At 42.4% G+C, this 12,478-nt stretch overlaps 1 protein-coding gene across 2 annotated transcripts in view; it reads right to left on the reverse strand.

Moving 5' to 3' along the window:
- Positions 1 to 12,478, reverse strand: part of PPIG (peptidylprolyl isomerase G) — a 60,245-nt gene extending 47,767 nt beyond the window's left edge. The window contains exon 1 of one of the 2 annotated variants that reach the window (XM_050751444.1): positions 12,328 to 12,478. The gene's annotated coding sequence lies outside the window, so the exon portion shown is untranslated. The other variant, XM_050751443.1, reaches the window with a different exon arrangement.

A 12,478-nucleotide genomic window follows, 5' to 3' on the forward strand; every position in this document is an offset into this window, starting at 1 on the left:
GGGAGTTCGAGACCAGCCTGATGAACACGGAGAAACCCCATCTCTACTAAAAATACAAAAGTAGCTGGGCGTAGTGGTGCATACCTATAATCCCAGCTACTCAGTAAGGCTGAGGCAGGAGAATCGCTTGAACCCAGGAGGTGGAGGTTGCAGTGAGCGGAGATCGCGCCACTGCACTTCGGCCTGGGCAACAAGAGCGAAACTCGGTCTCAAAAACAAAAAACAAAACAAAAAAACTGTGATACATATACACAAGGGAGTACTATTTAACCATTAAAAAGAGTAAGATCCTGTCATCTGGAACAACATGGATGGAACTGGAAGGTCATTTAAGTAAAATAAGCCAGGTACAGAAGGACAAACTTCACATGTTCTCACTTATTTGTGGGAGCTAAAAATAAAAACAATGGAATTCTTGGAGATAAGAGAGTAGAGAGACGGTTATTAGACACTTGAGAGGGTAATGGGGGGTGGAAGTGAGGATGGTTAATGGGTGCAAAAAAATAGTTAAGAATAAATAAAACCTAGTGTTTGCTAGCACAATAGGGTGACTCACGATAGTCAAAAGTAATTTAATTGTATATTTAAAAATAAAGAATATAATTGGATTGTTTGTAACAAAAAGGATAAATGCTTGAGGAGATGGATACCCCATTCAGTCTAATGTGATCATTATACATTGCGTGCCTGTATCAAAATATCTCACGTAACCTATAAATAAATATATCTACTATGTACCCACAAAAATTAAAAATTAAGAAAAGGGAAACTTTTAAGACACTGAGAAAACTTACTATAAAAATGAATAGGCCAGACGTGGTGGCTCACGCCTATAATCCCAGCACTCCGAGGCAGGTGGACCACCTGAGGTCAAGTGTTCCAGAACAGCCTGGCCAACCTGGCAAACGTCATCTCTACTAAAAATACAAAAATTAGCTGCATGAGGTGGTGGGCACCTGTAATCCCAGCTACTCAGGAGGCTGAGGCAGGAGAATCACTTGAACCCAGGAGGTGCAGATTGTAGTGAGCTGAGATTACGCCACCGGACTCCAGCCTGGGCAACAGAGTGAGACTCTGTCTCAAAATAACATAACATAACATAACATAACATAACATAACATAACATAACATAACATAACATAACATAACATAACACAACACTGCCGGGCATGGTAGCTCACGCCTGTAATCCCAGCACTTTGCGAGGCCAAGGCACCACTTGAGGTCAGGAATTCAAGACTAGCCAGCCCAACACGGTGAAACTCCGTCTCCGCTAAAAATACAAAAAAATTAGCTGGGTGTGGTGATGCGCACCTGTAATCCCAGTTACTTGGGAGGCTAGGACAGGAGAATCTCTTAAACCCAAGAGGTGGAGGTTGCAGTGAGACGAGATTGTGCCACTGTACTCCAGCCTGGGTGACAGAGACTCTGTCTCAAGGAAAAAAAAAGAAAAAGAAAGAATAAAACTGAAGAAGAAAAACTATCAGATTGTTCATGAATGACAAAATATTCATACCCAGTGAAAAAAGCAAGTTAGTAAACAATTTAGACTATAAAATGCCAATTTCACACATATTAGAGTAAGCACATTAAAAAGACAGGACTTACACTATAATGTTAACCATCATCATATATGGGCCACGGGTTTAAGGGTAATTTTTAATGTATTTGTTTTCCAATTTTTCTTCAATTTTGTAATTAGGAAAAAGTTATTTTTAAAAAAGTACTAATGAAATGGGCTTTTGGGTTGGTTTGTTTGGTTTTTTTTGCCTATCAATGAGCAAAGATCTTTTAAAAGAATAACTCTCAACACATGTACAAATGCAGAGAAACAGGAATTTATACTACTACTAGTGACCATATACAACTACTTTGAAATTTAAGAATATGAGAAATTCATAAGTGTTTATACTTTGAACCAGTAAAATTCAACTGTTGGAAATCTATTATGAGGAACTACTCTAAATTCAGAAAGCCTTCAGGTATAAAGTTGGCTATCCGGGTGTTTTTTTTTTTTTTTTTTTTTTTTTTTTTTTTGAGACGGAGTCTCCCTGTGTCACCCAGGCTGGAGTGCAGTGGCGCGATCTCGGCTCACTGCAAGCTCCGCCTCCCGGGTTTACGCCATTCTCCCGCCTCAGCCTCCGAGTAGCTGGGACTACAAGCGCCCGCCACCACGTCCGGCTAATTTTTTGTATTTTTAGTAGAGACGGGGTTTCACCATATTAGCCAGGATGGTCTTGATCTCCTGACCTCGTGATCCACCCGCCTCGGCCTCCCAAAGTGCTGGGATTACAGGCTTGAGCCACCGCGCCCGGCCCCTGGTGCTCTTTTTAGCAACATATAATCAAAAACAACCTATCATAATATCACAAAAAAATGAAATTGTCTCTGGTTCGACAGTAATTAAAGCAATGCTTACGATGATTAATAATTTGAAAAAATAATCAAGATATAAAACAGCATATGCAATATCATTATGATTGTGTAAACTACTCCCAATCCTCAAGCTCAGGCAAAGATTTACAAGAAGAAAAAAAAAAGAATGAAAGGAAATAATCATTATTGTGTCTGTCTGTGAGACTGGAGAGGGCTTTTGCCTCACTACTTCTTTCTAGTTTTCTTTAACAAATGTGCTGCTACTTTGGGAGGCCAAGGCGGGCGGATCATCTGAGGTCAGGAGTTCATGACCAGCCTGATCAATGTGGTGATATCCCATCTCTACTAAAAATACAAAAAAATAGCCAGGCATGGTGGTGGGTGCCTGCAATCCCAGTTACTTGGGAGGCTGAGGCAGGAAAATCACTTGAGCCTGGGAGGCAGAGGTTGCAGTGAGCTGAGATTGTGCCATTGCACTCCATCCTGGATGACAAGAGCAAGACTCTGTCTCAAAAAATAAAATAAAATAAATAAATAAATAAAATAATAAATGTACTGTTACTATAAAGAAAAAATTTCTAAGATATATATTTATACACACACACTCTTCTAACATTATAATGTACAGGTGTAGAAATGGCTACAAGATGTACTTAGATTCTATCACTCAAGGATACACTTTTCATAGAAATTGATTAAAATTAGTTTTCCTAGCCAAGTGTGGTGGCTCATGCCTGTAATCCTAGCACTCTGGGAGGCCGAGGCGGGTGGATCACGAGGTCAGGAGATCGAGACCATCCTGGCTAACACGGTGAAACCCTGTCTCTACTAAAAAATACAAAAAATTAGCTGGGCATGGTGGTGAGCGCCTGTAGTCCCCACTACTCGGGAGGCTGAGGCAGGAGAATGGCATGAACCTGGGAGGCGGAGCTTGCAGTGAGCCGAGACTGCACCACTGCACTCCAGCCTGGGCGACAGAGTGAGACTCTGTCTCAAAAAAAAAAAATTAAGTTTTCCTGAAATGACAAATCACATATGCCTCAAATCCAGGAAAGATGAAAGACAGCAAATTACTATTAAAATTACTACACAAATTCCCTAAATATGTAAATGTTTTATTAGTAGTTAATGAAGCACAATGGTGACAACAAAAGATGGCTCACATGCCGTGTTGCTAACATTACTGAAATGCTACTGAATACTAATCATTATAAAAAGTTACTAATTACTAATCAGAAACAGGATATCCTCTTTCCTCTATGATTTCCTGGATTTTAAAATAATATCTGAAATCATGGTGGGCATGGTGGTTCACGCCTGTAACCCCAGCACTTTGGGGGGCCAAGGCAGGAGGATCACTTGAGCCCAGGAGTTCAAGACCAGCATGGTCAACATAGTGAGAACCCATCTCTATCAGAAAAAAAAAATCTGGCCAGGTGCAGTGGCTCACGCCTGTAATCCCAGCACTTTGGGAGGCTGAGGCGGGCGGATCACCTGAGGTCAGGAGTTCCAGACCAGCCTCAACATGGAGAAACCCCCTCTCTACTAAAAATACAAAATTAGCTGGAGGCGGAGCTTGTAGTGAGTCGAGACTGCGCCACTGCGCTCCAGCCTGGGCGACAGAGCAAGACTCCGTCTCAAAAAAAAAAAAAAAAAAAAAAAGAAAAGAAAAAAGAAATTTGAAACCAGATGCAGTAAGACAAGCATCTGGTCAATTTTTTCACTTTTTTCAAGTAAAAGTAAAGAGAAAAAATAATGCTGGGAGATACCAAAAATACGATCCAGGTGAAAATTAAGCCTTTACAATTTTAAATAAAATATCCATGACCAGCCTGGACAACAGCAAGACCCCATCTTTATAAAAAAAATGACAATTAGCTGGGTGTGATGACACAGGACTGTGGTCCCAGCTATTTGGGAAGCTGAGGTGGGAGGATCGTTTGAGCCCAGGAGGTTGAGGTTGCAGCGAGCAGTCATCACGCCACTACACTCCAGCCTGGGCAATACAGTGACACTCTTGTCCAAAAAAAAAAAAAACATGAATTGTCTAAAAATACTAGAATATAATAAATATTTTCAGTGTAGTAGTCTGTGGGTGATTTGTTTGCTGCAAATTTGTTTATTATGAACTATAGCTAAAATCCAGACTTAAATTTTTCATTTTTTTTTTTTTTTTTGAGATGGAGTCTTGCTCTGTCGCCCAGGATAGAGTGCAGAGGCGCGATCTCGGCTCACTGCAACCTCCGCCTCCCGGGTTCAAGGGATTCTCCTGCCTCAGTCTCCCGAGTAGCTGAGACTACAGGTGCGTGCCACCACGCCCGGCTAATTTTTTATTTTTAGTAGAGATGGGGTTTCACCATCTTGGCTAGGATGGTCTCGATCTCTTGACCTCGTGATCCATCCGCCTCGGCCTCCCAAAGTGCTGGGATTACAGGTGTGAGCCACCGCGCCCAGCCAAATTTTTCTGGAAAAAAAAAAAACAAAAAAACCCACCATATCTGGCACTGTGTCCCATTTCTATACAGCAATCAGCATAGTCTGCTCCCAATAGATGACATATTTATGTTCTAGTTTGACCTGGTTCTAGCTATTGCTTATTAGCTGTTAGAATTTATTGTCTACTTGACCTCATGTACTTACCTCACCTGCCTGACTCCTTCAGAAATTTAAGTATAATATACTGAATCTGTTTTTTTATAATGAAACTACATCATTAATAAGATAAGCAATAAAGCTAATAAGCTCACTGAAAAAATCATACAAAACGCACAAAATTCTAAAACTTAGCTATAGCTTTTAATACTTTTATTATATTTTTTCTATGCAGGTGATTAAATGTTATTTTTAATATTTATCAACAATATAGTCACTTTTGTATTTCAATAATAAGGTAATACAATTTAAAAATATCAGAAAGTGCTATCATTTATAAACTTCTGCAACAAATACATTTCACAAAAAATATCAGTAAGAGGTAATCAGTTTATGTGTAAAAAAAGCGTATTCTTGTAGTTTCATACATAAAATATTTTCCATATTAATCCTAAAATAACAAGACTAAATGAGAGGACAAAAATATAGGCACTAACTATTAAAATATATAGCAGTGGACATGGCATTTAAAAGTAGGCATACAGTAACTTTATTATATTTACAAGTTATTTGGAAGTTTCACACGTTATGAGGAAGTCAGCATAGCACCGAGTTTCTAATCTAGAAAGAACAGAAAGTAAATTCTTTCTATTTTTAGAGACAGGATCTCGCTATGCCGCTCAGGCTGGGGTACAGTGGTATGATCACAGCTCACCACAGCCTGGAGTGCAGTGGCTCAAGCAATCCTCCTACCTCAGCCTCCCATGTAGCTGGGACTACAGGCGTGAGCCACCAACTCCAGCTAATTTTTTTTTTTTTTTTTTTTTTTTTTTTTTTTGAGACGGAGTCTCACTCTGTCGCCAGGCTGGAGTGCAGTGGTGTGAACTTGGCTCACCGCAACCTCTGCCTGCTGTGTTCAAGTGATTCTCCTGCCTTAGCCTCCCGAGTAGCTGGGACTACAGGCGTGCACACCTCGGCCTCCCAAAGTGCTGGGATTACAGGCATGAGCCACCGCACCCGGCCATCTCCAGCTAATTTTTATAAATTTTTTGTAGATATATTGCCTAGTCTGAGTAAATTATTTTTAACTATTAAGATGCCAAGCAAGTCTCTGCTCCTTCCGATTCTCCTCACTGATTCCCACAATGTGTTCTTTAAGATGCAAATTAGCCAGATAATTAGTTAGCCAGAGTTCACTCTCTGGGAGCTTCACTCTGACTCTCTAAGATTTTTTTTTTGTCCTGAGACGGAGTCTCGCTCTGTTGCCCAGGCTAGAGTGCAGTGGATCGATCTCGGCTCACTGCAAGCTCCACCTCCCGGGTTCGCACCACTCTCCTGCCTCAGCCTCCCGAGTAGCTGGGACTACAGGCACCTGCCACTATGACCAGCTAATTTTTTTTTTATTTTTAGTAGAGATGGGGTTTCACCGTGTTAGCCAGGTGGTCTCGATCTCCTGACCTTGTGATCCGCCCGCCTTGGCCTCCCAAAGTACTGGGATTACAGGCATGAGCCACCATGCCCAGCCCTGACTCTCTAAGGTTTAAATGATCCTCCCTTGTTAAATGTTACTCTCTTATAAACTCCAACAATTCCAAACCTTTGTATCTTCAACACCAAGCACAGTGATGTTATCAACTAGAAAGAATGTTAATTGAGACATGAACAGAACTAGACTCTATTATAATGCAGTGCCTATCCTCTTAAATGCACTGCTTGCTTCTTTTTTCTTTTCTTTTTTCTTTTTTTCGTTGTTATTGAAACAGAGTTTCGCTCTTGTTGCCCAGGCTGGAGTGCAATGGTGCAATCCATTCAGTGCAATGAAAATGCACTGCGTCAAAAACATTTGAGTATATTTACAAATGCCAAGCTGCTAACGAATAAAGTAAAAACACGCTAACATTCTGAGCTCAGTGTTAGGAAAGACAATTATGCTATTTCATATAGTGTCCCTTCCATTGATGTTTCTGATGGACACAAATTACCCTGATGCAAACCACTGCACTGGTAACAACATGATTAACAGTATACAGGCCGGGCGCGGTGGCTCAAGCCTGTAATCCCAGCACTTTGGGAGGCCGAGACGGGTGGATCACGAGGTCAGGAGATCGAGACCAGCCTGGCTAATACGGTGAAACACCGTCTCTACTAAAAAATACAAAAAACTAGCCGGGTGAGTTGGCGGGCGCCTGTAATCCCAGCTACTCGGGAGGCTGAGGCAGGAGAATGGCGTAAACCCGGGAGGCGGAACTTGCAGTGAGCTGAGATCCGGCCACTGCACTCCAGCCCAGGCGACAGAGCGAGACTCCGTCTCAAAAAAAAACAAAAAAACAAAAAACAAAAACAGTATACAGACACTTCTGAAATTCTTAAGTCGTCTAGAAAACTTAGAGATAACCCATGATGTTGCCTAATTCAGTGTTAAACAAGGATATTATGCTCTTATTATATATATGATGAGAGACATAAAAATATAATACATCTATGTCAGTACCAAATGACAAAAGTAAATACTAAGTGGGAACTCACGGCTAATCCTCTTAATGTTGTACTTGCAATTATCTAAGTTGTTTTTTTTTTTTTGAGAGGGAGTTTCATTCTTGTTGCCCAGGCTGAAGTGCAATGGCACGATCTCGGCTCACTACAACCTCTGCCTCCTGGGTTCAAGCAATTCTCCTGCCTCAGCCTCCCAAGTAGCATGTGCCACCATGCCCAGCTAAATTTGTATTTTTAGCAGAGACAGGGTTTCTCCATGTTCGTCAGGCTGGTCTTGAACTCCTGACCTCAGGAGATCCACCCACCTCGGCCTCCCAAAGTGTTGGGATTACAGGCATGAGCCACCTCACACAGCCTTATCTAAGTTCTTATAGTAATAAATTTACCAAAACCAAAAACAAAAAGGAAAAAAAATTTACCCCCACTGTTTTCAGAGATATATATACACACAGTTCTAACTCCATTATTCAATCCAGTAATTCCTACGTAAAAAAATAAGAACATTTGGAGTTTCAAGGAACTCTAAGAGATAATCTGGTCCAATCTTCTGATTTTATAGATCAAGAACAAGAGGACAAAAGAGATGAAATGACTGGTTCAAGTTCACAAACGGAAAAAAGCAAAAGTTCTGATTTAGTACTTTCTACAACTTCACGGTAAAAACCAGTTTACTCATAAACATTCCACATAATGGCTTAATATTACTTTTCACCATATAACCATGATTCAATGGTTTAATTATAAATAAACCTTAAGCTAAAATGTACACAATAACTAACAGGAGCTTAGTATATATACACGCACACACAAATATGCTTCATTCATTTTTAAAATGAGTTAAGGAATCATTCATGTTTTTATTTTTATTTTTAATTTTTTGAGACGGAGTTTCGCTCTTGTTTCCCAGGCTGGAGTGCAATGGCGCGATCTCAGCTCACCGCAACCTCCACCTCCCGAGTTCAAGCGATTCTCCTGCCTCAGCCTCCCAAGTAGTTGGGATTACAGGCATGCGCCACCAACGCCCAGCTAAGATGGGGTTTCTCCATGTTGGTCAGGTTGGTCTGGAACTCCCGATCTCAGGTGATCCATCCGCCTCGGCCTCCCAAACTGCTGGGATTACAGGTATGAACCGCCATATCCGGCCATCATTCATGTTTTCAAAATAATCATTTTAATATCAAAGATTGATTTTTATATTTATAAGTAAGTGTTATATAATCAAATTTCAATAAGTGTGTGATCATTTTAAGCCAACATTCTAAAACAAAGTTCAAAGGTTTTGTCTGCTGCTAGAAGTACAAACTCCCAAAAACAGCAGTTTTCTCTGAATGCTGTCTGTAGTAAATTTCAAGATGCAAGTTTTGCCCTACAGAAATAAAAATACCCCGAGTTCATATGGTGACCATTTATGCATTAAACCAGGGAAAATCACGAACACCTAAGCAACGTGAAAACGGAAGTTTAGTCCTAACATTAAAAGCAAAGAGGGCCAGGCGCGGTGGCTGACGTCTGTAATCCCAGCACTTTAGGAGGCCAACGTGGGCAGATCACGAGGTCAGGAGTTTGGGCCTGACCAACATGGTAAAACCTCCTCTCCATTAAAAATACAAAAATTAGCTGGGCTTGGTGGCACATGCCTGTAATCCCAGCTACTCAGGAGGCTAAGGCAGAAGAATCACTTGCACCTAGGAGCTGGAGGTTGCAGTGAGCTGAGATCACGCCACTGCCCTCCAGTCTGGGCAAGAGAGCGAGACTCCATCTCAAAAAAAAAAAAAAAAAAAAAAAAAGGAAAAAGCAGGCTGGGCACAGTGGCTCACGCCTGTAATCCCAGCACTTTGGGAGGCCAAGCAGGACGGATCACTTGCGGTCAGGAATTTGAGACCAGTGTAGCCAACATGGTGAAACCCTGTCTCTACTAAAAATTACCCAGTGGTGGTGGGCGCCTGTAATCCCAGCTACTAGGGAGGCTGAGGCACGAGAACACTTGAACTCAGGAGGTGGAGGTTGCAGTGAGCTGAGATCATGCCACTGCACTCCAGCCTGGGCGACAGAGCAAGACTCTGTCTGAAAAATAAATAAATAAAAGCAAAAAACATGCAATGCCATAGTGCAACAGAAAGACTTGCAACAAACTCTTCAGGTCATTTGCATTAATTATCTATGTATTCCTTCATGACATCTTAGTACACTGGGATTCTAAAAATAGTATGCTGTAATTATGTTTAAACATTCTACTTATAGGCCGGGCGCGGTGGCTCAAGCCTGTAATCCCAGCACTTTGGGAGGCCGAGACGGGCGGATCACGAGGTCAGGAGATCAAGACCATCCTGGCTAACATGGTGAAACCCCATCTCTACTAAAAAATACAAAAAACTAGCCGGGCGAGGTGGCGGGTGCCTGTAGTCCCAGCTACTCGGGAGGCTGAGGCAGGAGAATGGCGTAAACCCAGGAAGCGGAGCTTGCAGTGAGCTGAGATCCGGCCACTGCACTCCAGCCTGGGCGACAGAGCGAGACTCCGTCTCAAAAAAAAAAAAAAAAAAAAAAAAAAAATTCTACTTATAAACTAATAAGGAAAAAAGCCAAACTAAAAGGGGCAACTACTAAAGAATTAACCCCAGATAGTGTCCTAATAGAAGTACTTTATTATGAATGGCTTCCACTTTCCCTTTGTATAAAGAAGAGGATGCTGACTCACAGAAAATCTAATTTAAGGCAAAATATCAAAAATATGCAGAAGCCACCAATACTGCAAGACCACAATAAGCACCACAGTACATCGACTACATGGTTAAAAATAAATGCAATGAACACTCTTCACTCATAAAGGAACCACTGAGTTAATGAAAGTCAATTTCACACACAATTTTAACGAACCTGAGTATTTAATTCTCAAGTCCATAGTTGATGGAACGTGGAGATCAAAATGTCATTTGGCAGGTAAGTGAAGAAACTGAAGCTCAGAAAGATGATTGGGCCAGAAAGTCCATATTTTTCTAACCTAGTAAGTTTACATACTTATACACTCCTGACAGCAGGGGAAGGCAACCCTGACAAGTGCCAGGAGAGAAGACAAAAGCCTTAAGAAGGAAACGCAACAATTCAAATGTGCAGAATCCTACAAGACCCTATAGGATCTCGGAGCATCAATAATTCTGAATCATAAAGAAACAGTGAAACAATGTACAATGAACTCTTGTTTAAGACACAGAACCATGTAATTTGTTATAGAAATAATTCCGTCCCAATTGGGTAACGTAACAAAAAAGGAGTGCTAAAACGGGTAAATTTTCAGGATATATTAAAAACATGAGAGAAGCAGCCATTCTAAATGTATCATTTCCGGATTTTATAGGACGATTTCAAAATTTATAACATGTTCACTCCTCCACCCGTCATCGTTACGAAGTAGCAATTATTGGTCATCCTGTTACCAAATGGGAATACACAAGATAAAAACATGTGTGTGACCGACACACACACACACAAACACTCTCTCTCTTTTTTCCTGGTTTACCTATTGAAAGTTAATATCAGGCCCCCCTTATTTCTAAAACATCTAATTGTTCTTTGGACAACTATGTTAGTACCAAACTACAAAAACAAATACTTTTGTATTTGTGTTCACTACCGCAAAATTTTGGTTATACACAGAAAGTGCTATCGTGGGAAGAAATTAAAATCAATGCACAAAATGGTGCTTTTATAGCATTTCCAAAACGACTGTGCATACTCCTTGCCAGCACATCTAGACTTTGCTCCTTAAGACTAAACATGAGCCGGCCGGGCGCGGTGGCTCATGCCTGTAATCCCAGCACCTTGGGAGGCCGAGGTGGGCGGATCACGAGGTCAGAAGATCGAGACCATCCTGGCTAACACGGTGAAAACCCGTCTCTACTAAAAACACAAAAAATTAGCCGGGCATGGTGGCACGTGCCTGTAGCCCCAGCTACTTGGGAGGCTGAAGCAGAAGAATCACTTGAACCTGGGAGGTGGAGGTTGCAGTGAGCCGAGATCGCTCCACTGCACTCCAGCCTAGGCGACAGAGCGAGACTCTCCGTCTCAAAAAAAAAAAAAAAAAAAAAAGACTAAACAAGAGCCAAATTAGCATACTTCCCCATCAGGCATACTGAGCTCCGAAATCATCACCCTCCTCCTAAAGAGTAATTATCTCCTTCTAAAAGGCCTGAGCGGCTCACAGCTCCTCCGAAACACAGGAGAACTTCGCGAGAGCTCAAGACCCTGGACTTGAGTTTTGCAAAAATGCTTAACAAAGTGGCCTCTGCCACTTAACTGCACGACAGCCACTATGCTGTGAGAGGAAAAGGTCGAAAAAGGAGGAAAGCTAGTCTTCAATTTTAATACCTGTGATTCAAGGCTCTTCGCCCGTCACTCTCCAACCCTAGCCTGACAGGACGTCAGGCTGTGTCTCCCCCTTCCCCACCAGTCCCGCCACTTACCCCGCAACAGTGCTCAGTCTTAGGATTTTGAAGCTTTAAAAATCAACCCGGCTCCCTAGAGTTCAGGCCGCAGTCGCTGCCGCCATGTTACAGCTTGTGCGGCAAAATGCGTCAGTGAGGGAGGTGTGCGCCTGAGTGGGGAGGGCGGGGGCTGGCAGAGAAAGGACCGTCCCCAGGCCCCAGGGCTCCACTGCAAGCCTTCTCCTACTGCAACAGCGGCAAAGGCACTGCTGCGGTCCTCAGGGACCTCCTCTGGGCCGAAGCAGCCCCGATACCTCGAGGGAAAGACGGTTAACCCGGCCTGGTCAGCCGCGTCGGCTCCGCCCCTCTTCCCAGGCCCTTCCCGCTTTCGTACCCAGGGACTGCTGAAATGACGCCACCAGAACAACATGAGCCTCACACCACTTACCTGCACCGGTAGAGTTTTCCTCTTCTCTGGGTACGGTCCTTTGAAGCGCTTCAAATCTACCGCCGCCAGAAAAGGCGCTAAAGCCCGCTAACCGCCTCCCTCCCCCACAACTCAGTCCTGGCGTGGAAGGACAGCGTCGCACCGGAAGCGC

This window comes from Macaca thibetana, chromosome 12 (genome assembly GCF_024542745.1).
Source record: "Macaca thibetana thibetana isolate TM-01 chromosome 12, ASM2454274v1, whole genome shotgun sequence".
Taxonomy (NCBI): domain Eukaryota; kingdom Metazoa; phylum Chordata; class Mammalia; order Primates; family Cercopithecidae; genus Macaca; species Macaca thibetana.